Source organism: Ovis aries, chromosome 12 (assembly GCF_016772045.2).
Source record: "Ovis aries strain OAR_USU_Benz2616 breed Rambouillet chromosome 12, ARS-UI_Ramb_v3.0, whole genome shotgun sequence".
NCBI classification, from domain to species: domain Eukaryota; kingdom Metazoa; phylum Chordata; class Mammalia; order Artiodactyla; family Bovidae; genus Ovis; species Ovis aries.
In genome coordinates, this window is record NC_056065.1 from 12,055,490 (window position 1) to 12,078,798 (window position 23,309).

A 23,309-nucleotide genomic window follows, 5' to 3' on the forward strand; every position below is an offset into this window, starting at 1 on the left:
TCCATGGGGATTCTCCAGGCAAGGATACTGGAGTGGGTTGCCATGCCCTACTCCAGAGGATCTTCCCAACCCAGCAATCAAACCCATGTCTCCCACATTGCAGGTGGATTCTTTACCATCATAGCCATAAGGAAGTTCAAGAATATTGCAGTCGGTAGCCTATCCCTTCTCCAGAGAATCTTTCCCTCCCAGAAATCAAGTTGTGGTCTCCTGCATTGCAGGTGAATTCTTTACCAGCTGAGCTACCAGAAAAGCCCCTATTACCTCTGCTGAAGAACAAATAATAGAGGAATTAAAAAAAAAAAAAACCTCTGTCTTTACTTGTTGTGTTACCTCAATCATGTTATTAGTCTCCTGGACATTCAGTTTCTTTACAAAGTAGGTATAGAAAAGTTATGACCAACCTAGATAGCATATTGAAAAGCAGAGACATTACTTTGCCAACAAAGGTCCGTCTAGTCAAGGCTATGGTTTTTCCTGTGGTCATGTATGGTTGCGAGAGTTGGACTGTGAAGAAAGCTGAGCGCTGAAGAACTGATGCTTTTGAACTGTGGTGTTGGAGAAGACTGTTGAGAGTCCCTTGGACTGCAAGGAGATCCAACCAGTCCATTCTGAAGGAGATCAGCCCTGGGATTTCTTTGGAGGGAATGATGCTGAAGCTGAAACTCCAGTACTTTGGCCACCTCATGCGAAGAGTTGACTCATTGGAAAAGACTCTGATGCTGGGAGGGATTGGGGGCAGGAGGAGAAGGGGACAACAGGATGAGATGGCTGGTGGCATCACTGACTCGATGGACGTGAGTCTGAGTGAACTCTGGGAGTCAGTGATGGACAGGGAGGCCTGGCGTGCTGCGATTCATGGGGTCGCAAAGAATCGGACACGACTGAGCGACTGAACTGAACTGAACTGATAGCTATGCTTATTCACACAGTTGCTGTGAAGAGTCAGTGAGATGTAAATGAACGCATTTAGTATGTGGTCTGGTACACCTACTGGTAGGTTTCCAATAAGTGTTTGGAAAGGCCTGATCTTTAGCAATGTAATTGATGTGATACTATTCCTTATCATTTTGCAAATTATTTAGTTTGTTTCCATATTAAGACAATTCTTCCCTGGCCCTTTGAGATTTGAAGTTACCTCTTTTGTTCTTCTGTTTCTAGAACCAAACATTTCTGCGACCCAAAGATTGTTTGTGGGCCACCAAGTGTTCTACTGTTACTAGAAGAGTTATCGTCGCGAATGGATGAAGAAATGTATCGGGTACCACAAAGTCCCTTGGTGCTAGTGTGGCCATCGGGTCATAGGTCATCGTTGATCAGAGAATCCTTACAAATGTGGATCTGAATTATGCCTTATACATTTCTAGGTGTAGTTCTCTTATTACTGAACCAAATTTGGGTCTACCTGCCCATGTTCAAGTCAATCTACTAACAGTGGGTGGTGGTGAAGAAAAGAGCAGCATTTATTGCAGGGTGTCAAGCAAGGAGTCCAGTGGTTTTAATACTCAAAATACCTGAGCTCCCTGAAGATCTTCAGGGAAAGGTTTTTAAAGACAGGGTGAGGGAGAGGGGTTGTGGGGTTCACAATCCGTTCATGGACACTTTTTCTCCTTGGTTGGTGGTGAGGTCACCAGGAGTCAACATCATCAACCTCTGGTTCTAAGGAACTAGGGTCCACATGCTTGTGGGCAGCATATAGTTAACTTTTTCTACCTGGTGGGGGTTTTAGTATCTACAAAACTGTTCAAGGGACATGGCTCAGAATGTTATCTATATCCCTTGAGGAGGAATTAAATGTACTTGAGTGTGTTTAATGGCTAAACTGTTATTATTTTGTCTTGCTTGACTGTTTTCCTCTTTTTCTGCTTTTTCTGACTTCTCTGAAACTCTGGGAAAGCCTAGGAGGCTAAACAGCCTATGAGGCTGTTTCTACGGACAAGGGGCAGAGAGAAGACACTGGATTGAGGGGTGGGGGTTCTGTTCTGGGAAGGCCCCATAGGTTCCTGCTCAGTTACAATCTAGGAGCCATTTTTTTGGTAACACTGATGTTTAATTATTTGAATTCACTGTGGGTTTTTTTGTCGTCCCATCATAATTTATATGAGAGGGCAAGACAAACACGATTTTGATATTTCATTTATTTATTCATTTTTATTTTACAACTATCAGTGGAAGTACTGATATTACGGGCCTTTGTACATTTTCAAGAGTTTCTGTTCTCCTTAAAAGTAATAAATAATACCTGTAAGCTATTGGGAACACTCGTTCTCTTATGAGGTCAGGAATGCACAGGTGTAAAAGATGCAATGTTTCCCCAGGATATTTTTTTAAGCACCAATCAAAACTCAACCAGTATCTTCATTTTCAAAAGAAATCCACTGAGCTTCTTTTGTGCTCAGATGCTGTAACAACAGGCATGAAACTAATTAGAGACCAAAGACTACACTGCCATGTTGTCCCCTTTGAATGCAGCCCTGGAGATGGAAGGAAGCTGGAGGGGAACATGGCTGAGTGTATCACCCTTTAACAAGTTAGCCCCAAACAAAGCACATTTCTGCCTGCAGTTTCTTGAATTTTGCAATTGTTTCCAGGGAAACAAATGTATAATTTAAGCTTTTACAATTTCCAAATTTTCTGCTATATATCCCAAGATACATAAACTTAGGGTTACTTTTCCAGATCTTTACTGTATCAACTACATTTTCCTTCTTTACAACTACCAATTTCAAATAATTTGTGTGTTAATGTAGGGGATTTTGAAACCTATATTAGCTATTTTGAAAAAATAACCCAACTAATGTATTTATTACCTTACTAAAAGTCACTGCAATGATCTTTTTAAAAATTCTGTTTAGAATATTTTTAAACTTCTTCTTGTTCCTTCAGCCTCTTTTATTCATTTTTAAAAATTATTTGGAATTTGTAGTTTAAATTATGTATTTATTTCCCTGGAAATTCACTGATAGAAGATTGAAAATATCAGAATGAAAGTAAGGAGACTTGGTTTTTGTTCTCAGTTCTGCCACTGACTATCTCTTTGACCCTGGCTCTTGATTTCTTCCCTGAACCTTTGTTTTCTTTCAAGTAAAATTAAGATTCGGTGTTAAAAGATTCTTAATTTCTTTTGTTGTTCTAATGTCTTTTGAAATTGCTTTATGATTTTTTTGATGACTTCTGACTTTCTCAGCACTTATCACAAATGTATGATGGTTTATATCTTTCATAACTCTGCTATTGAGACTAACTCTTGTGGCAGTGTGGATGGTCATGAGATCTATTGGGAAAACATACCAAAATGGACATTATTTAAATAGCAAATAAAATATATTTACATCACGTGGAACCTGGAAGTCCCAGGTTCAGGGAGAAGCATATTTCCTGTATGCCTTTAGAGATGTGTTAGGAATCCAGGGATAAAATGTATTTATTCTTATGTGCTCATCACTTTCCTTGAAGTCAGCAGTAACTCAATACACCAAATGTGCTTAGACACAGCCTTTGTAACAGGTGTCATTGCTGTCTTTAGCTTGCGTTCTTATTCTGTATAACTCCCAAAGAATGTTTGTCAAGTTCAATTTCAAGTCTGAGAAGCCAGTGTAATGATTTGCTTCCACATCGTGGGCTGAAGTTAGAAATGGAGCAACTGACATGCAGGATGAATTTACTGGCCTGGAGCCACTAATTACAGAGGCTGTGTTGGCAGAACCTGAAATGTTTAGATGAAAAACCCGAAGCTCTGAAGAAGATTGGAAGGAACATTTTCATCTAAAGAAGCAGTGGAATTTTAAATTAAACACGATTGGAAGATGATTGTGTACTAGTTTAAAGTCATCCCAGGCTTTGCATTATTATAGACTTTAAATCAGTAATTTTGTGCAAGAATAATACTTAAACCTGGTTTTAGTACCCTCTTCTTCAGAAATCTTGAGATGAGAGAAGAAATCTTCATTATAATAACTGAGATAAAACTGGAATTATAGATGAGAATAAAGTTAACATCCTGGAAGAAAGAATAGGCCTGTATCTACAATTACCTGGAATATAGCTGTATTTGTTGTGTATATCACAAAATTATTTTTGGAATTGGATTGATGTGACCAGTTCACATGAAGTTTTTAACCCAGTCTAACAATCAAAACAGACAAAGTGACATATCTGGATAATATATGTTTGATAAACTTAAAGGAATCCAAAGAGACAATTGGGATTTTTATAAGACAAAATTTATATATAAAAAGGTTTAATGCCATATTTCTAACTTGTTTCTCAATTTAATTCAATAAAAGGAAGTATGTTGAATTAGTCTCACCTCCACAATGGATAAACTACAGACATTTACAAACAGGAGAAAAATAAAAAGACTCTGAATACTTAACAAAATGACAAATTAGAAAAAAAAATAATTACATGATTTTTTTTCACGTTTCCAGTGGTAAAGCATGCTAATGCAGGTTATACTATTACAGAAGGACCCACTTTATATAATCCACTTGAATTTCTAAACAGTATCATTGGGGTTCCACAAAGAACTAGGGTTTAATATATTACATCAATGTAACACAGTTATTTTTCCAAGAAAATGACTTAGGGCTAGAAAATAAAGGGCAAGGGCATGGTTATTTCTGTGCTAGAGATGTGCAAACATTTGCATCAGCAGAAGGTTATCAGATTAGTTTTATATTTATTAAAAAGTAAAACTACAGAGTATTTTAATCGGTTAAATATATAATAGTTGTTGACATTGGTAGCAGAAAAGCATCTTAGTTTCAGAGATGGTATCCTAAGGTATTAATTTATGGTGATGCAGTAACCAACCAAAGCTAGTGTAATTAACAGCAAAAATTTACACTGAACTTTTTTTTTTCAAAATCTAAAGCTGCATGATAGAAGTGGGTATAAATTTTTTGGCTTAAAAGTCTAAAAAATAGACTAAATAGGAATTAAATCTAAATATATAATATCATGAATGATATGAATGAGGCAGTTTTTTTCTACAGAAACCTTGAAGTGCTAGAATAAATGTACAATATTCAAAATCTTAGCAATGAATAAAAGTAGAAAAATTCACTTGATATAATGAATAATAGAATTTAAGAACTCTAAATGTTAATGAGAACAAGGTTTAATGAAAAAGATTAAAGATTTCTTCTTTTATCAAAAAGCCACATATAACATTATATGTGTTCACAGTAAGCTAAATAATTCCAATGTCAAAGTAGTGTTGTTAAAATTTGTTCACCCCGTTAATTCATTTTAATCTTATATATAATAATTGATCAAATGTTGTAATATTTATTTATTATAGAGGCATATAACTATGTAGAAACATGTTCAAATATTTTTTGTAGGGTTTATTTACATATGAACATCTGACTTTATTAGTCATTCTTAGCTAACATTACTAGGATTCCCATGTGGTGCAGTGGTAAAGAATCTGCCTGCCAATGCAGGAGATGTAGGAGACTCAGACTGGATCCCTGAATCAGGAAGATCCTCTGGAGTAGGAAATGGCAACCCACTCCAGTATTCTTGTCTGAAAAACCACATGGACAGAGGAACTTGGTGGACTGCAGTCCGTAGTGTCACAGAGAGTCAGGCACAACTGAAGTGACTTAGCATGCATAGAAAAAACCAGGAATTACTCTAGATCCATAGCATTGCAGCTAAGAATATAATTAAAATTAAATAGTTATTCTAAAAATACATTATAATTATCACATAGTTACATGTTTTAATAAAATTTAAGGAAAAGTTTAAATCAACGGAGCATTTACTCATTGTAGGTGTTGTGGAATGTATTCACAAAGAATTAGTTTCTACCTCAAGAAGTAATAAACAAAATATCAAGAAATAACAGAAAATTTTGTTAGAAAATTTTAAAAATACCACAGTGATGCTTGATTATTGTGATATGCATGCTATAAACAATGAGACAGGAACATTATTTCGTGCTTACTTTATAACTCAAACACATCACAGTCTTGGTATGTGAAGAACAGTTATTAATTTCTAGGTATGGTATTCACATGTGAATTAGTATTGCTATTAATTTCACATGAAATGTATTGAATATAAAATATAAAACAGCTGTGAAAAAAATTTGAATCCATCAATTGGCTAAAATTTCTTTTATTCACATTTCATTAATGTTTTCTTCTTCCCAGATTAACGATGAATTTCAGTTTATTCTCTATCTAGGTTTCCATAAATTTTGAATTAAGACAGCCTATGTTGAAAAGGTTTTATAAGTCTTTCAGGAATCTGAATAAATATGCACATTTTTTCTTTCTTCATATATCTGCAATTAAAATTTGTATCTTTCTGAGAAACCTGCAGACTTATAAAGAAAGAATAGTCAAGCTAGTAAAATTAAAATTAGTGTCTCTCCAAGGAAACTACACACCCTTGAAGAATGGCCGGGCTGGTTACCATGAGGAGTACTTAAGATCCAAGGAGTGATTTAGCGTTGTACAGTTGCTCTGTTTTTCCCTCTGGTTTTATGAAATCAACTATTGAACAACAACTTTGTTTATGTCATTAAGATTGAATCTCTGTCAAAATTGTCCTGGAGGAATTCTAAAAGGTCTGGGAAAATGGTTTTAGTATTAACAAGGATGCTGTTTTTTCACATTAAAAAATATTGTTTTCTGACACCCTAATTTGTGTATGTGTGTGTGTGTGTGTTTGGAGGGTAGCATGAAAAATAACTTCAGAGAGGTAAGATAGATATTTCATTAGTGACATCCTGGTTTCTTTTTTGTATATGCAGGTATGAAAAATTTTGGTGTGCCTGAGTGGGAATCAGTATGACTTGTTAGAGTTGAATACATTTATAGATGGCTCATTTTTCTATCATATGCTACTCAAACTCTGAAGGCTAAGAGACAGTAATATTCTAAACTGTTTAAAATAAAATAGGTATTAGAATGAAAGATATGATGACTTGGGAAGTTATATGCTACTTTAATTTCCAAAATTAGTTTTAAATGACTGCTTAATAAGTGTTGAATGCTGAATGTGATCATGCTTGAAAGACAAGTACCTTTTTTGATATATCTTTTTATTTTTTAATTGAATGAAAATTATTTAAATTCTGTAGTGCTTTACAATTTTCAAAAGCATCACAACACATGATTCACATAATCTCATAAGAACCTCTTTTTCATTTTTACCTCTTCCTTCTCCCCACTGGTAACCGCTAGTCTGTTCTCTGTATCGAGTCTGCTTCTTTTTTTGTTTTATTCACTAATCTGTTGTAGTTTTTTAGATTCTACATGTAAGTGATATATAGCATTAGTATTTGTCTGTCAACTTATTTCAGTTAGCAAAATGCTCTCCAAGTCCATCCAAGTTGCCACAATTGGCAAAATATCATTATTTTTTATGGCTGAGTACTATTCCATTGTGTGTGTGTGTGTGTGTGTGTGTGTGTGTATGTGTGTGTGTGTGTGTGTATACATACTACATCTTCTTTATCTGCTCATCTGTTGCTGTATACTTAGGTTGCTTCCATATTTTAGCAATTGTAAATAATGCTGCTATTAACATTGTATCTTTTTGAGTTAGTGGTTTTTTTTTTCTTTTTTTGGATATATACCCAGAAGTAGAATTGCTGGTCATATGGTAGTTCTCATTTTTAGTCCTTTGAAAAATCCCCATACTGTTTTCCAGAGTGACTGCACTGATTTACATTCCCACCAATAGCATATGAGTGTTCCCTTTTCACCATATCCTCATCAGCATTTATTTGTATTCTTCTTGATAATAGCCATTCTGACAAGTGTGAGGTGATAACTCATTGTGGTTTTGATTTGCATTTCCCTGATGATCAGCAAGTTGAGCATCTTTTCCATGTGTCTTTGGCCATCTGTGAAAGAAGACAATTAAAAAAAAATTTTATTTTACATTGCAATGTGTTAGTTGCAGGCCTACGGCAAAGTGCTTCAGGCATACCTATTCACGCATACATTCTTTTCCCATTTCGATTACTATAGAATACTGAGCAGAGTTCCGTGCGCTGTAAAGTAGGTCCTTGTTGGTTACCTGTTTTAAATAAGCAGGGTGTACATGCATCATGGATGATCATGGGTGTTCTGTGCCTACACACTGTGATGAAGCCTTACATCAATAAACTGCTACTGAAAAATTCATTTTCTTTCAAATTCAGATTTGTTGTTATAGTTCTTTAGCTTAAAGAAAGAGAGAATTTTTAAAATATAATTGTGAATTTCTCCTTGAAGGATTTTTATATTATAGGAAAAACCTCTTCATGTCAATTTGCTTGCAGCTCGTGGTCTTACGGTGCAGCATTCTACTTAGTCAGCTTCCTTAGTAGTAACACCTGATCGTGTGAAGAACGTGTGTCTCAAAATGTTAGATTATTTAACAAGTCTCACAACTTTACGTAATGATCTCCCTTTATCCTTAGAATACATTCTAATGAAATGTGAGGTAAAGGAAATTTGTGGGAACCCAGCACACTGACTGATCACAGGAGCAGCATCTATTCCTTGAAGCCTTGTTGGCCCGAACTCCTCATTGACTGAGTTTTCTATACTTCATTCATTGACCCCTGTTCTCAGCAATTCATCCTGGTTGGAAAGAGAAGGTCATCCAGATATGAGTGCTTGTTTGTGCTACATCTTCCTCTTGTGTGTTGTTTGTGATCATTGTTTATGTTGTCATAATTTACTGTGTTGTCATAATATAATGTGTGTGAGAGTTTCTTGAGATGATTACTGAAAACCAAATGGAGGCTGTCACTATAGGTGTATCTGTATCATGTAGGTACTATGGGAGCTTTCTGTTGTAAAGACTCTGTTCAGAGTGGTATTAGACAGTCTTATGCAAACAGACCAGAACTCATCTGATGAGTAAATTATTAGACAATTGATAGAGTTTGTAATAGCAGTAGTAGTAGAAGTCAGAGTAATAATTATTGTTCTTTTATGTGTCTTCACAGTTTTATAGAAACATTTATATGTATCACTTCACAGATATGACTAACTTCATGATAATTTATTCCATGTTTACTGATGACTCAGGTGCTCAGCTGGAGATGAAGCTCAGAAGACTAGGGAGTTGTACTGAGAGCTACCATGAGGCTAATTTTCACTCTTAACTCTGAAAGTACTTGTCTACTTTAATTTTCTTATTCATATCTTTTATTTCTCCCCAAATTAAAAATTTCTTGAGAGATTATATAATACAGTAATAGACTACACACTGTTGAGAATAATATTTACATGAAACAAAGCAGAAAAATTCAAGCTCTTCCATAAGGTCAAATTAACAGTGACATATTAAAGTTTTAATACCATATTCTAATTATTTCTTTGAAAGGCATAGTAGTATTTAATAAAAAAGGCATTGTGAAAAACAAGAGCCCACATCAGGATTTTCAGATTTTAAAATGGAACAATAAGACAAAGCATCTTAGCAGCTTCACTACAGAGGAGATAATTCCCCATGATGTCAACATTCCAATTTAGATTTTTAATTGCCTTGTACTTCCAGTTATTTAAGCAAGTCTGGTAAAGGAAAGAGGGAGATTTCATGTAGTTTTTCCTTGATGCAACTTCATATTTTAAACTTTTTTTTTTTTAACTGTGCTGTTTTCTTCTTGCTTGGACCAGGAAAAAAAAAAAAAAAAAAGAACAAAATGAATCAAGTTTGAAGTGATATAGGAGCCTGTCTTGATTCAAATAAATTCTGAGTTCATAATCTGAAACTTTTTCTTAGTTTCAGGTCACATAGTAAAAAACTGAAACCCAAAGCATGCTCTGTCTCTAGGTTTTTTTAAGAAATATTTATTTGTTTACTTATTTTTGGCTGTGCAGGATATCTGTTGCTGTGTGCCTTTTCTCTAATTGTGGCAAGTGGGGGCAACTCCCTAGTCACGGTTGTGCAGGCTTCTCGTTGCAGTGGCGTCTCTTGTGGCCGAGCATAGGCTCCAGGCACGCAGGCTTCAGCAGTGGATACGCATGACGTGTGGGATCTTCCCCAACCAGGGATCAACCTGTGTCCCCCGCATTGGCAGGCTGGTTCTTCACCATTGGCCCACCAGGGAGGTCCTGTCTCTAGATTCTTTAAGACTATTTTGGAATTGATATAATTGGAGAGTTACTTTTTACTCTGAATATGGGAAGGAAAAAAGCAAATAAATTCACCCTTATCTTGTGAAACCAAGCAGGCAAACATATTTTTTTTAACTGAATTCCTATTTTTGCAATTAGTGTATGTTAAAATAGTTATGGTTTGGGGTATAATTATTTTCAGTATTCAAACCTCTTTAGAACACCGTAATGCTGAGAGTTTGTTTTGAAGTTAAGAAAGCTCTGGATACAGGTAAGATGCCTGAAAAATACTGAAAGTATTAAATCAGAATAAACTGGCCGAAAAAGGTGAGGTAATATTAGGGAATATTCGTTTTGTTTTGAAAGGTGCCTAGACAGTTGTGGCAGGATAGGTAATATGTGGTTGGGTTTTTATCCAGGCTGTTCAATTACATGAGGGATCAGGGGCAATTCCCAGTGGCTCTGCCACATTTCTCTCTCCTATTATTTCTTATTTTAGAACTTTGATTTTGCTTTAACAAAATGCATGAAATGCTTACCTCAGGCCAAACTATTCACCTATGTATCTTCTCTTGAAATAGCTGCAATTTGCAACTTCTAGAGATAAAGAGGTCAATTTGTTTTATATAATGTGAAATTACTCAGGAAATACTCTTGACGTTTAGACTTGGGAACTGAGGTTTCAAATATTTGCTCTGTCCCCAAGAGTGACCCTGGATGGAACGGCCACCGGTTCCTGGAGCAGTAATGCTCCTGGGTCCCCTGCTCACGCTCACCCATCTCCGGTTCCCATCTTCTTCCTGAAATCTCAGTCCCGCTGCTCCTGCACACCGCTCTGCACTCGGAGTGGAAGGGGCATCAGGCCTTCTCAGTAATGTGGAGATATACACCCTTCACAGGGCAAAGCTAAAGGTAGATTGTGTGCATGCTGGGTCGCTTCGGTAGTGTCTGACTCTTTGCCATCCCATGGATTGTAGCCTGCTAGTCTCCTCTGTCCATGGGATTCTCCAGGCAAGAATACTGGAGTGGGTTGCCATGCCCTTCTCCAGAGGATCTTCCTGACTCTGGAATCAAACTTGCAAAAGCTCTAAAGGTAGATTAGCACCTAGATTAGAGCAAGATGTTTTGCATCTGGAATAAATGTTTGCAATTTTGTGCTCTTGCCTCAGAAATCTCGTCACTGGGGTGAATATTCATATGAATGTTTTGTTTGAATAAGCCAGTACATTTATTTATTTACTATTATTTCACGAAAACTTTAACGGGCTTACAATAAATTACAACAAATGTGAAGATGTAGGTACAGTTTATGACATAATATCTGTTCTCAGTTGAGCTTCTAGACCTTTCTATGTGTGTCCTTTTTGTTTAATGGTACTCTTTAGGTAACTATTTGATCCCTGGGTCGGGAAGATCCCCTGGAGAGGGGAACGGCACCCCACTTCAGTATTCTTGCTTGGAGAATTCCACGGATCAGGGGACCCTGGAGGGCTACAACCCATGGGGTCGCAAAGATTCGGACATGACTAATACTTTCGCTTTTCACAAAGTCTCACTGCTGATGCTGCTAAGTCACTTCACTCGTGTCCGACTCTGTGCGACCCCACAGACGGCAGCCCACCAGGCTTCCCTGTCCCGGGGATTCTCCAGGCAGGAACACTGGAGTGGGTTGCCATTTCCACAGTTAATGATGGGATCATTCATGTCCAGCCGTTTCTCTGAAGGTTGTAAATTCCTCAAGCTCACTGGAAACTCCATGTCATTGCTGTACTGTTGCCCTGAGGAGGGTGGGATTCATCGCCCCACCCAAAATCTGTTCTGAATGTCGAGACTGACTAGACCGCACATACACTGCGAGGGTGTGAAGAGGTGTACCACTCATATAAAGAGGATCTCTGCGGGATGCAGGGCGGGCTGCCAAGGGGATCTGCAAGTGGCTTGGGTGCTGGGGGAGACACATGGCTTTGATTTTCCTTGAGGTTAGAGGGTAGGTGAGGTGAGAGTTCCAGGTAGGGTGGGGACTTGCAAGTTTGGACTCTAAACTGATGGAGAGCACAGGCTTTCTTATAGGTTTCCCAGATGTGGGGTAGGGGGAACGGGGGAGAACCAGGGCCTAAACGCCATCTGTGATGAGCCATCAAAGGTGGACTCAAACTTTTTACTTAATAGCAGTGAGCATCACCTTTGTAAACCAGTCCCTCTTCTCCACCTGCACTGTCAGCTGTCTGTCACTATCACCTTTTACTTTGCTTCCTTCCTTCCTTCCTTATTTTCATGGAACTGTTCACCAGCTAACAGATGAGTGTCTTCGCTCATTGTTTGCATTGTCCAGCTGCAGCTGAGAGTTAAGATTGCGTTTGTCTAATGCTATATCCTCAGCACCTAAACAGTGCAGGAAGCATAATAGGTACACAGGTTTTTAAAAAATAAGTGTATGTCCATCAGCTTTACAAGACTGTATGTGCCAGACTGTGGCTGCTTCTAACAAAGTTGAATCCAATGATTTAGAGGACTGGTTTGTGCTTCAGTAAGTATTAGTGGAAAGAATTCATCCTTTCAGTTACTTTAATAGAGCACTTTTATTTTTGGATGTTTTTTGTTTTTATTTATTTATATTTTTATTGAAGTATAGTTCATTTACCGTGTTGTATTAGTTTCAGGTCTGCAGCCAACTGACTCAGTCATATATACATCTATTCTTTTTCACATTCTTTCCATTATAAGTTATAGAATACTGAATAGGGTTAGTTCCCTGTGCTCCACAGCAGGTCTTTGTTATTTTTCAGTTTTATGTATAGTGGTATGTATCTATAAATCCCAAACTCCTAATATATCCCTCCACCCCTTTGTTAACCATAATTGGTTTTGTATGTCTGTGAGTCTGTTTCTATTTTGTAAATAAGTTAATTTGGATTATTTTTTTAGGATTCCACATATAAGTGATATGTCATATGATAGTTACTTCCCTTAGCATGGTGATTTCTAGGTCCGTCCATGTTGCTGCAAAGGGCATTATTTGGGGGAAATGTATAGCACTTTTGCAAGGTTCTCATAACTTTTTAAAACATTATTGACATTTAGCTGATTTAAGGTTTTCCTCAGAGTTTTTACTTTCAATAAAGAGACTAAACATATCTTTTATGAAACTGTGCCTCATTTTAGTCCTGAAATAGAGCAAAAAATCAGGTTTATTGAGTCTTATTGATTTGCTTAAAAGTTTGGACAGAGCAGCAAATTTACTGAAGAGCTGGGAATTCACGTCTGATGACAAAAATATGCTGAAATTTTAAAGATTTAGAGATTATGCAGACTTGTCTACTCTTGTTGACAGAAAGCAACAAGAAATATCTTAATTTCTGGAACACTAAGTGAATTTTCAATTTAAAATCAACTATGTAAATACAGGACAGTACAGTTGAAGTCAGGGAAAAATCTAATGAATAGACTTTAGGTGAAATTAATTATGTGTATTTATTAATATATCAAAATATCCCATCCAACATAAATAAGTATATAGACAGACACATAGATAGATTAATAAGTAAATAAATTGCATAAATAAGATATTGCTCTGCTTTCTGATCTAACCCACATGAGAAAACAGAAGTTATAGTCTGGAAACTAAACAGTACTTTTTGATTTATTACATGTTCTGAGACAGGCTGGTTATTTTTAGTACTTAAACATTTAGTTCACTCTAATTTAGTAACTTCTTACAAAGGAATTTGATATTTTGCAGCTGCACAGTTATATGGCTGCTGGACTCCACAACTGACTACAATGCTGTCATTGCTGGGGAAAGGAGACCCAATCCAATCCTCTTCCTGGTGTCCACGCCTTGGTTAGGTTAGCTTTGCACTGCCTGCCTTTTACCAAGTGAAGGAGGTGGAGTGCTGTGTGCTCTTCAGAGTAGTCTGTTGCTCAGCAACCAGGTCTTCCCTCTTAGGAAACAGGTCAGGAGAAAGGAACAGAGGTGAGAGGGTGATTAAATGTTTGTCTGCCATCTTTGATAAAGCAGAAATCCTCTGAAAAGATATCATTCTGGATAGATATGAAACCCAAGGGAAACAAATTAATCTCATTAGGCAAAGGGTTAATATCTGTTTACTAGAAATGCTATTTCTCCTATTACCTGGAGGAAAGTTTTTGTGGTTTTAAATAGCATCTAAGACCAATAGCATTCCACTTGATAAAGTTAGAAAATTTGATATGACTATCACCTCAAGGTCAAACCAAAAACAAAATCAGTTTTAAAGAATGGATGTTTTATTTCATATAGGTCATTTATGTAGTTATTCAGAGGCACTTAAATGTCATAACAAACTCTAGCTTTTTTATGAAATGAAAATTCCATTTTTTTTCTCCTCTTACTTTGGAATTTGGATTGATGGTGTTTGTCAAAAAAACAAACAAACAAAAAAAAAAAACACACAAAAAAACAATGAAAAACTGCGTTGTAGAATCTTGGCTCTTTCTAATTGGAAAATTTGAAACAGAAAGTACTCTTTTTTAATGAAAATTTTCTTTCATGTATTACATGATGTGAACTTGTGATAACTGTATACCATTTGGTGAATTTACAGTCTAAAAAAATTAAAATTAAGATCTGCAAACATATGGTAAAACAGACATTTGGGCTAGGAATAGCAGTCAGAAAAAAAGAGTCCATGATTATTTAAAAGTCCTCTCTTACTTCCCCTGTTAAGTCAAATTTTCTTTAAAAAAAATATTTTGTCTCAGCTGATATAATTATACATGCTAAACTATCACACTTTTCTTTTTTCTATATGACATATGCTATTTAAAAGGAATGCTGTGCCACTTCAGTTCTTTGTGGTTAAGACCTATTCTCAGGAGTAGCACTTCCCAGTTTTAAGATGCGAGTCACTTAAGAGAATGTGGTGTCACTCTCCCCACAGCTTCCAAAGGGAAGAGCTAAGGGCTGACCCAGGACACTGCGGGTGCTTCTATGCGTGCGTTGATGATGCCACCAGCACCTCAAACTGGATCTAGTAATAATTTATGCATCTATTTGTTTACAGTTCATTCTTTCATTCATTCATTGATGATTCAGCTTTTATAAGGTCAAGGATAAATACAAATAAATTAATTTGGCAACAATTTACTGCTTCCCAGCTGTAAATTTCTCAGTAGAGAATATATTGGCTTTGAGAACTGTAGACAACTTAAATATATTTAGAATCCACAGGAAAATATGGAAGAAGAGTCAGCCCTTTTATATTCATGATTAGCTCGCTAAATTACAAATTCAAAAATCTATCTCTACTTTGTCTTCTATAAAATGATATTTAAATTTCCTTGTATATCTGTGAAGAGGTATCATTTTGGAGATCTTATTTTTAAATGTATTTTAGACGTTAGTCATAGTTAATAATGTTATAAGTAAGAATAATGTTGCTATACAATCAATAATAAATAATTCTAGCCTATATAAAATACACATTTATATTCTCATTTATATATATATATTGAGTTTAGCTCATGTAAATGGTTTTAATTTTCAATAAGATGTATTATTATGATCTGTTTAATATTGCTGTATGATGAATAATGGAAAATTATCACATGCACACATATTTGTATTTTATGGTGACCCTGGAGACTTAGTTCAGCAGATCATAACTGTAATTTATATCTTCATCTTTATATCTGTCCTTAGGGTTGGGACATTTTCCATCCATAACTTTCTCACTTCCACTTTTCAGTTCTCATGCTGGCAGTTAAACCTCAGAAGCATCCACCCACTTCCAAAATCATGTCCTGACCCCTGTGTTATGATTCAGCTCCCTTTGCTTAAACATGAGGAGGTCACATTCTGAGGGACTGTTGGTGTTGTTTAGTCCTAAGTTGTGTCTGACTCTTTGCGACCCTAAGGACTATAGCCCAATAGGTTCCTCTGACCATGGGATTTCTCAGGGGAGAATTTTGGAATGGGTTGCCATTTTCTTCTCCAGGGAATTTTCCTGACCCAGAGATTGAACCCCTGTCTTCTGTTTGGTGTTTTTGAACTGTGGTGTTGGAGAAGACTCTTGAGAGTCCCTTGGACTGCAAGGAGATCCAACCAGTTCATTCTGAAGGAGATCAGCCCTGGGATTTCTTTGGAAGGAATGATGCTAAAGCTGAAACTCCAGTACTTTGGCCACCTCATGCGAAGAGTTGACTCATTGGAAAAGACTTTGATGCTGGGAGGGATTAGAGGCAGGAGGAGAAGGGGACGACAGAGGATGAGATGGCTGGATGGCATCACTGACTCGATGGACGTGAGTTTGAGTGAACTCCGGGAGTTGGTGATGGACAGGGAGGCCTGGCATGCTGCGATTCATGGGGTCGCAAAGAGTCGGACACGACTGAGCGACTGAGCTGAATTGAACTTCTGTTTGGCAGCAAATCCTTTACCACTGAGCCACCTGGGAAGCCCCATGCATGGGATAACTTTCCTCAAAAGCCATGATATGTAAGGTGAATTTCCAAAAAACATCTACTTCTGCTTCATTGACTGTGCTAAAGTCTTTTACTGTCTGGATTACAACAAACTGTGGAAAATTCTTAAAGAAATGGGAGTACCAGACAACCTTACCCGCCTCCTGAGAAACCTGTATGCAGGTCAAGAACAGAACTAGACCTGGAGGAACATACCAATTCAAAATTGGAAAAGGAGTATGTCAAGGCTGTATGTTGTCACCCGGCTTATTTAACTTATATGAAATGTGAAATGCCAGGCTGGATGAATCACAAGCTGGAATCAAGAATAAAAGTGAAAGTCGTTCACTCATGTCCAACTCTTTGTGACCCCATGGACTATACAGTCCATGGAATTCTCCAGGGCAGAATAATGGGGTGGGTAACCGAACCATTCCCTTCTCCAGGGGATCTTCCCAACCTAAGGATCGAACCCAGGTCTCCCACATTCCAGGCAGATTCTTTACCAGCTGAGCCACAAGGGAAGCCTGGAATCAAGATTGCCAGGAGAAACATCAACAGCCTCAGGTATGCAGATGTTACCACTCTAATGACAGAAAGTGAAGAGGAATTAAAGAGACTCTTGATGAGGATGAAAGAAGAGAGTGAAAATGCTGGCATAAAACTCAACATTCAAAAAAATAAGATCATGGCATCTGGTCCCATAGCATCTGGTCCCAGGAGAAAAAGTGGAATCAGTGGCAGATTTTATTTTCTTGGGCTCCAAAATCACTGCAAATGGTGGCTGCAGCCATTAAATTAAAAGACGCTTGCTCCTTAGAAGGAAATCTATGACAAATCTATACAACGTATTAAAAAGCAGAGACAGAACATTGCCAACAAATGTCAACATAGTCAAAACTATAGTTTTCCAGTAGTCATGTAAGGATGTGAGAATCAAACCATAAGGAAGGCTGATCACCAGACAATTGATGTTTTGGAACTGTTGTGTTGGAGAAGACTCTGGAGAGTCCCTTGGACAGCAAGGAGATCAGACTGGTCAGTCCTAAAGGAAATCAACCCTGGGACTGATGCTGAAGCTGAAGCTCCAATACTTTGGCCACCTGATGTGAAGAGCTGAATTATTGGAAAAGCCCCTGATGCTGGGAAAGGTTGAGGGCAGGAGAAGGGGATGACAGAAGATCAGATGGTTGGATGGCATCACCGACTCAATGCACATGAATTTGAGCAAACTCCAGGAGACTGTGAATAACAGGGAAGCCAGGCGTGCTGCAGTCCATGAAGAGTAGTCCTAAAGAGTAGGACACAGCAACAGAATAACAACAGCAACATTTCTATTTTAACATGGCCTGGCTGGGTTTTTCTTTGGGGGAAATTTGCCAAAATATGCTTCTGATATTTTGTCGCAATGTGCCTTTTTAATAAGAAAACAACACAGCCTCATATAACTTTGGCAGGTATAGCTAACCTCTGGACTCTCTTGCTTTATAAGATTGCTTCACAACTGTGCAGACTAGCAGTGTGTCAAACAATTTGCATTTAAACGTGATGATCAGGAAAAAGAGGTGTTTTAAAACATAAAGCTCAGATTAAGAATATATTGTACATGCAAATATGCTGATTTAGATGCAGAGGATGAATTCTAACAGTGGGCAAATCTAGAAATTAAGGCTAACACTTTTCCTGAGTGCCCAGTAATGTCGAAATACAATTGAACACCTATAGAAATAAATGTGACATCCGAATGGTTACCAAATGAATATATTATGCTCCGTGATGTTTCACTGAATTCTAAATGAGTGCAGAATGATGACATACCAAGAGGTGCTGAAGTACTTCAGACACACAGTCAAATGTGTGTGGTTAAATAAAAATCCGTGGAATGTTCCTTATATAAAATGAGTTTTTCCTGTTCAGAGGCAAAGTAGAGCAATTTATTTTTTCTTTTACAGACTCATCACAAGTATGAGTTCACTTTAATGAACTTGCTTCAGCTTTTGAAGAAACTCTTGCAGTTTGAAAGTTACATTGCAGTGTTTTTGAACGCTAATGTGATGTTACAGTCTTGCCTTTCTTGTGTCCTGTGGCACTTCAGTCGCTCAGTTGGACTCATGTTGGCCCCACGGACTGCAGCACGCTGTGACGCTTACCCTGTGACCCTGTGACACTTAGTAAGTGTCCTGTGGCACTTACCAAGCTACATTTTCTGTGTTTATTCAGTGAAGTAGTTGTAAGTTGGTTAAGTGGACTAATGGGCAGAATACGTTAATGCAACTGAAAGGCTTTCCAATAACCTAGGGAGTTGGGATGTTTTAATTAGTTAAATGTCCTGGTTAATATGCACTTTTTACTATATCTATATAAGAAATCTTCAATGCGCTACATTTAGGTGACGCTAAAAATGCACCTATATTCCAAGCGCCTACTCCCTTTGATAGCTATAGATTAATGATTGTTGTTGTCTAGTTGCTAAGTCATGTCTGACTCTTTGAAACCCTTTGGACTGCAGCACGCCAGGCTCCTCTGTCCTCCATGATGCCCCGGTGTTGGCTCAAATTTATGTCCATCGAGTCAGTGATGCTATTTCACTACCTCACATCAGTCACATATTGGACACCTTCGGACCTGGGGGGCTCATCTTCCAGTGTCATGGGGTTTTGCCTTTTCATATTGTTCATGGGGTTCTTGCAGCAAGAATACTGGAGTGGGTTCCCAGTTTCCTCCTCCAGTGGGCCACAATTTGTCAGAACTTCACTATGACCCATCTGTCTTGGGTGGCCCTGCCCAGCATGGTTCACAGCTTCTTTGAGTTAATGCAAATTCCTCTGTCAGGGCAAGGCTGTGATCCATGAGGGATGAATGGTTAGGGAGTGAATTTCAAAGAATAAGCTGGTCAACAATGGCCCCTCTGAGGACGACTCTCTGGGGTGGGATCTGCTCCAACAACCGGAGGCGCAGACAACACCCCTCGAGTTTCAGGTCCCCGTGTGATGAGGACATCCTGGGACAGAGCTGGGTCAGAGAGGAGGGCAGAGGGGAGCCCTGGACAGAGGGAGCAGGGAGAACTAAGGAAGCAGGAAACATTGCCGCAGCCCAGCTCACATCTCCTCAGCTGTTCACCGTGGAATCCAACCTAGGAAAGTCATAAAATATTGCAAATCTCGAGTCTGCCAGTGACTTGCTATGAGGTGTTGGTGAGCCCTCTCTGTTTCCATTTTCCCACTGTAGAATGGGAGTAGGTGTAGGTTGCTGGGTCATTGCAGGTTTGGCAGAATCACTTGTATTACACAGCACGAAGTTCACCTGACCAATTAATGGCCGTGGTTACCATTATTTCTCTGGATCGCCCAAGGACCCAGTACCCCAGGAGCTGGCTGTCCAGACCTGCTCCACAATAACCCTTGTGCCAAGACCCCTTCCATGCCCCCGCCGCGATCTTCCTCTACTCCCTGCTTCATCCCTGGCACATTCGCCCACAGGTGTGTTCATTCTACAGTCAAATCCTCTGCCTTAGGGGCTTTCATCCTAGATGCTCTCTTGATCTTCAAATAAATGGGTGCCTGTTTCTTGTGGTCTTAGCTTAAATATCTCCAACTCTGTTAGGTCTTCTCTGAGCATCAAATCTGCTAATCAAATTATTTTTAAAAATCTGAAAATAAAAATTAAAAAAATTTATATAACAATTACATAAAAAATTTCAAACCACTCTCCTTAACTTTCCCCTAGCCGGTATTACTGTCTCATATTTTCTTGTTGTACTTATCGATGGACTGTTTTGCCCCACTAGAATGCAAACTGCTTGTGAGCAGAGTTTGGTTTAATCTGTTCTGTGTCTCCTCTGTCTACTCTGGTGCTTAAATAAGTAAAGGCGCTCAGTAAATATTTGTTGGATGAATAAGCGTGTAGCGCAAGGTGGCTTGGGGGTCGCGTTGGCATTTTCTACGTGTGGGGAAGCCCCTCCTGGGTGCAGGCCTTCACCTCTCTGTGTGTAGATGGAGGGTGGCGGGCGGTTCTGATTTCCTCAGGGTATTCTGAGGTCTCTTTCCCTCAGACGCGGGCTGACGACTGCTCACTGCTTCTCCTCTTCTTCCTCTTCCGGTCCCTCCTCTTCCTCTGCTTCATTCTCCTTCTTTGTCTCTGGTCCTTCTTTCGCTCCTCCTCCTCCTCCTTCTGGCTCAGTTTGCCTTAGCCTGTCCAGAGACCCAATTTAAGTTTTCCCCACTCAGGAGCAGTCAGTGTGGAATGAAAGCAGCTGGAGGTTATAGTCAATAAGGAGCAAATTAAGGACATAATACTTGTGAATTCAGGTTCCTGTATAGGGCTCTTAACGAAAGTGTGGAGCTATAAATTGCCTCCTGTCCATTGAGAATTCAGTACCGCTGGATAAAAAGAGAATAATAGTGTGATGACCTCTTTCTTTTCCAAAAGACACATGGAAGCTGCCCAGAGAAGCTACAGGCCCCTCACAGGGCCCAAGACACACTCGCTGACAGTTGCTGGAAGTCCAGTGGAAATCTGCTGGAGTCCTGAAATGGAAGAAGGCTTGAGGAGAGCTGTTTACCTGGAATGAGTGTCTTTCTTTATTCTCTAAAATTTCAACTCTTTGACTTCCAAGACCATCTGATTCAAATAATCATATCTTATTAATTCTGTATATTGCTGCTATTATTCTGTGGATAAGTCATGTCCGACTCTTTGCGACCCCATGGACTGCAGCACGCCAGGCTTCCCTGTCCTTTACCATCTCCCAGAGCTTGCTCAAACTGACGTCCATCAAGTTGGTGATGCCATCCAACCATCTCGTCCTCTGTCATCCCCTTCTCCTCCTGCCTTCAATCTTTCCCAGCATCAGGGTCTTTTCCAGTGAGTTGGCTGTTCACGTCAGGTGGCCAAAGTATCACATAATCATATCTTATTAATTCTGTATATAGAAGATAAATTAAGAAACATCCAATATTCACTACCTCCTGGTAGTTTAAATCCCTCTCATGGGGCATTTCTTCCGGGTTTCCTTTGGCCAGTCATCTTGCTTTGCCTGGTTCTGAGTCTGTATTTGGTTTATCTCGGGGTATTCCCGTGTGTGCGTGCCAGTCTCTTAGCCAAGTGAAGAGGTCTATGTGTAGCTTGACACCACCCTTCTTCTGACCTCCAATGCACTTTATAGTCAGGAAGGTCTCCTCGATCTCAAGAATGAGAAATATGTCTCTTATTGTTAATCATGGTGGGGCTCAGCTTCTATCGTGCTCCTGCTTTCTTTACATTGGCGTATTGGTCCACGGGGATCCTGTGTGCTAACCCTGAGCCCTTCTAGCTCCTGACTCAGGGGGACTGTATATTTATTTTTAAAAGTCCACATGTAAGTGGACCAGGGCAGTTCAAAGCAATGTTCTTCAAGGGTCAACTGTAATTTTGCCAACTTTGCCATCTTGTCATTACTAATTGAACCTTAAAATTATTCTCAGTTCTATTATTTTAAACTTTCTCATGAAATGGGTTACCAGTATTAATCTATAGGCATGCATAGACCTGTACTTTAATCTTCAAATGGCACACTTGTATTTTAGTTACAGATGGCCTCAATCCTAGCCAGTTACACTTTCAAAGAGCAGAACGTATTTGTAACTGCTTAGGGTCAAGTACATGAATGCTTAACAGTATGTACTCTCAATGGTTTATGGCAATTATCTGAGCTATCTTTGCAAATATCCAAGTGGTAATAATGCTCATATTTGAGCATTAGCTGGGAATGTTATTGTCTTCACTTACCTGCCAAATGTGCAATAAAGCAGCTTATCCTTTAGATGGCTATTAAATCTTTAATGTTCAATTATTTCCAAGTCTGTGACCACTATTGTATTTCATATGGTTATTTTAATTAAATTATTGACTTACATTTATGAAGTATCTTGTTGCATGGCTAATATTTAGTGAATATCTGACTTGAATGATTTCTGCATTGTTGAATTGATCAATCAGATCTCCTCAGCACAGGAATAATATTTGGTATTATACTCTTCTATAATAGCAGTTACAGTAAAGAATAGGGCCTTGGGCTTGATAAGATGTACATAAAGGAAGTGAACAATGTCTGCTCTGCAGAGTTTGGTGGTGAAATGATAGTGCTATGGCAACTGTATGGAATGGATGTGTTTTTTTTTTTTTTTTTTATAAAGAGGAGATTGCTTCACACTTTTAATTTCAATTAACACAGAATTGTAGAATATAAAATTCCATAATTATGGAAATTAGGAAGCAAGTGTATTGACATTTAGTATAGTTCAAAATAATGAGCGGAAACTAAGGAAAATGAAGCTCAGAAACTATTACCAGCTTAATGTTTAGAAAGTTTTAGATCTTGGTGGAGATTTAATCTGAGAGCAATCCAATTTCTTGTTATTAAAAATGGTTTTGTTCTTTGTAGTTCCCATTTACAACAAAGTTCATTAAAATTTAAGTTTCTTATTATTTTTCAGAAACATGTAAGAATTCACCAAAGGTTACAGTCAGGGTAAGGGTTGACTATGGGTGCTAGCACCCTGGATTTCTCTTCTCCTGGCAATCTGGCATTTGAAAGGACAGCTAAATGGTGTCGAAAGCTGTACTCTCGTGTGTGTGTGTGTGTGTGTGTGTGTGTGTGTTAGTCACTCGGTCGTGTCTGACTCTTTTCAACCCCATGGACTGTAGCCTACCAGGCTCCGCTGTCCATGCGATTCTCCAGGCAAGGATACTGGAGTGGGTAGCCATTCCCTTCACCAGGGGATTTCCCCAACCCAGGAATTGAACTCGTGTCTC

At 38.4% G+C, this 23,309-nt stretch overlaps 1 long non-coding RNA gene across 1 annotated transcript in view; it reads left to right on the forward strand.

The window, feature by feature from the left end:
- The window catches only part of LOC121820761 (uncharacterized), a 65,835-nt gene extending 59,176 nt beyond the window's left edge, over positions 1-6,659 (forward strand). Inside the window, exon 6 of the long non-coding RNA XR_006061444.2 lies at positions 1,162-6,659. This is a non-coding gene — a long non-coding RNA (uncharacterized LOC121820761). The remainder of the gene's footprint in view (positions 1-1,161) is intronic.
- Positions 6,660-23,309: the final 16,650 nt, after the last annotated feature.